Here is a 1983-nt window from a genome sequence, read left to right as displayed (position 1 = left end):
CCGACCCGAAAATCGCTTTTTGATCAACTGTTCCGTGAATTTTTCGGCAAAAAACAGAATAAAAAAAAGGTGCAACACGAGGACTTCCCAGGAGGTCACCCATCCTAGTACTACTCTGGCCCGAGCACGGTTAACTGCGGAGTTCTGTTGGGATCCGGTGCATTAGTGCTGGTATGATCGCACCTGAAAATAAATGCGTCGTAATTGTATATACGCGTTGCTACAAAGAAAATACCGCAAAAATAGGCACCCCCGACTAACTAATTGAAATCCATCCGAAGAATGAAACTTTCTTTGTAAAGACAAACTAATCTTATATTTATTTCCAACAACAAATAAAACGACCGACACGAAAATCGCTTTTTGATCAACTGTTCCCCCAACTGTTCCGTGAATTTTTCGGCAAAAAATAGAATAAAAAAAAAGGTGCAACACGAGGACTTCCCAGGAGGTCACCCATCCTAGTACTACTCTCGCCCAAGCACGCTTAACTGCGGAGTTCTGATGGGATCCGGTGCATTAGTGCTGGTATGATCGCACCTGTAAATTAATGCGTCGTAATTGTATATACGCGTTGCTACAAAGAAAATACCGCAAAAATAGGCACCCCCGACTAACTAATTGAAATCCATCCGAAGCATGAAACTTTCTTTGTAAAGACAAACTAATCTTATATTTATTTCCAACAACAAATAAAACGACCGACACGAAAATCGCTTTTTGATCAACTGTTCCGTGAATTTTTCGGCAAAAAATAGAATAAAAAAAAAGGTGCAACACGAGGACTTCCCAGGAGGTCACCCATCCTAGTACTACTCTCGCCCAAGCACGCTTAACTGCGGAGTTCTGATGGGATCCGGTGCATTAGTGCTGGTATGATCGCACCTGTAAATTAATGCGTCGTAATTGTATATACGCGTTGCTACAAAGAAAATACCGCAAAAATAGGCACCCCCGACTAACTAATTGAAATCCATCCGAAGCATGAAACTTTCTTTGTAAAGACAAACTAATCTTATATTTATTTCCAACAACAAATAAAACGACCGACACGAAAATCGCTTTTTGATCAACTGTTCCGTGAATTTTTCGGCAAAAAATAGAATAAAAAAAAAGGTGCAACACGAGGACTTCCCAGGAGGTCACCCATCCTAGTACTACTCTCGCCCAAGCACGCTTAACTGCGGAGTTCTGATGGGTTCCGGTGCATTAGTGCTGGTATGATCGCACCTGTAAATTAATGCGTCGTAATTGTATATACGCGTTGCTACAAAGAAAATACCGCAAAAATAGGCACTCCCGACTAACTAATTGAAATCCATCCGAAGCATGAAACTTTCTTTGTAAAGACAAACTAATCTTATATTTATTTCCAACAACAAATAAAACGACCGACACGAAAATCGCTTTTTGATCAACTGTTCCGTGAATTTTTCGGCAAAAAATAGAATAAAAAAAAAGGTGCAACACGAGGACTTCCCAGGAGGTCACCCATCTTAGTACTACTCTCGCCCAAGCACGCTTAACTGCGGAGTTCTGATGGGTTCCGGTGCATTAGTGCTGGTATGATCGCACCTGCAAATTAATGCGTCGTAATTGTATATACGCGTTGCTACAAAGAAAATACCGCAAAAATAGGCACCCCCGACTAACTAATTGAAATCCATCCGAAGCATGAAACTTTCTTTGTAAAGACAAACTAATCTTATATTTATTTCCAACAACAAATAAAACAACCGACCCGAAAATCGCTTTTTGATCAACTGTTCCGTGAATTTTTCGGCAAAAAATAGAATAAAAAAAAGGTGCAACACGAGGACTTCCCTGGAGGTAACCCATCCTAGTACTACTCTCACCCAAGCACGCCTAACTGCGAAGGTCTGATGGGATCCGGTGCATTAGTGCTGGTATGATCGCACGTGCAAATTAATGCGTCGTAATTGTATATACGCGTTGCTACAAAGAAAATACCGCAAAAATAGG

General features: G+C 40.9%; 6 non-coding genes across 6 annotated transcripts; all 6 read right to left on the bottom strand.

Annotated features, from left to right (window-relative positions):
• Window positions 1-66: 66 nt before the first annotated feature.
• Window positions 67-185, bottom strand: LOC113784593 (5S ribosomal RNA). Its single transcript, XR_003470671.1, has one exon. It is a non-coding gene; the product is annotated as a 5S ribosomal RNA (ribosomal RNA).
• Window positions 186-423: 238 nt separating this feature from the next.
• LOC113784590 (5S ribosomal RNA) lies at window positions 424-542 on the bottom strand. Its single transcript, XR_003470668.1, has one exon. It is a non-coding gene; the product is annotated as a 5S ribosomal RNA (ribosomal RNA).
• Window positions 543-768: 226 nt separating this feature from the next.
• On the bottom strand, window positions 769-887 carry LOC113784588 (5S ribosomal RNA). The gene has a single exon (XR_003470666.1). It is a non-coding gene; the product is annotated as a 5S ribosomal RNA (ribosomal RNA).
• Window positions 888-1113: 226 nt separating this feature from the next.
• LOC113784591 (5S ribosomal RNA) lies at window positions 1114-1232 on the bottom strand. The gene has a single exon (XR_003470669.1). It is a non-coding gene; the product is annotated as a 5S ribosomal RNA (ribosomal RNA).
• Window positions 1233-1458: 226 nt separating this feature from the next.
• On the bottom strand, window positions 1459-1577 carry LOC113784592 (5S ribosomal RNA). The gene has a single exon (XR_003470670.1). It is a non-coding gene; the product is annotated as a 5S ribosomal RNA (ribosomal RNA).
• A 225-nt stretch (window positions 1578-1802) lies between these two features.
• On the bottom strand, window positions 1803-1921 carry LOC113784589 (5S ribosomal RNA). The gene has a single exon (XR_003470667.1). It is a non-coding gene; the product is annotated as a 5S ribosomal RNA (ribosomal RNA).
• Window positions 1922-1983: the final 62 nt, after the last annotated feature.

The sequence above is a fragment of the Cicer arietinum genome, unplaced genomic scaffold (assembly GCF_000331145.2).
Source record: "Cicer arietinum cultivar CDC Frontier isolate Library 1 unplaced genomic scaffold, Cicar.CDCFrontier_v2.0 Ca_scaffold_243_v2.0, whole genome shotgun sequence".
Lineage (NCBI taxonomy): Eukaryota > Viridiplantae > Streptophyta > Magnoliopsida > Fabales > Fabaceae > Cicer > Cicer arietinum.
This window is presented reverse-complemented; position numbering and strand designations above follow the sequence as displayed.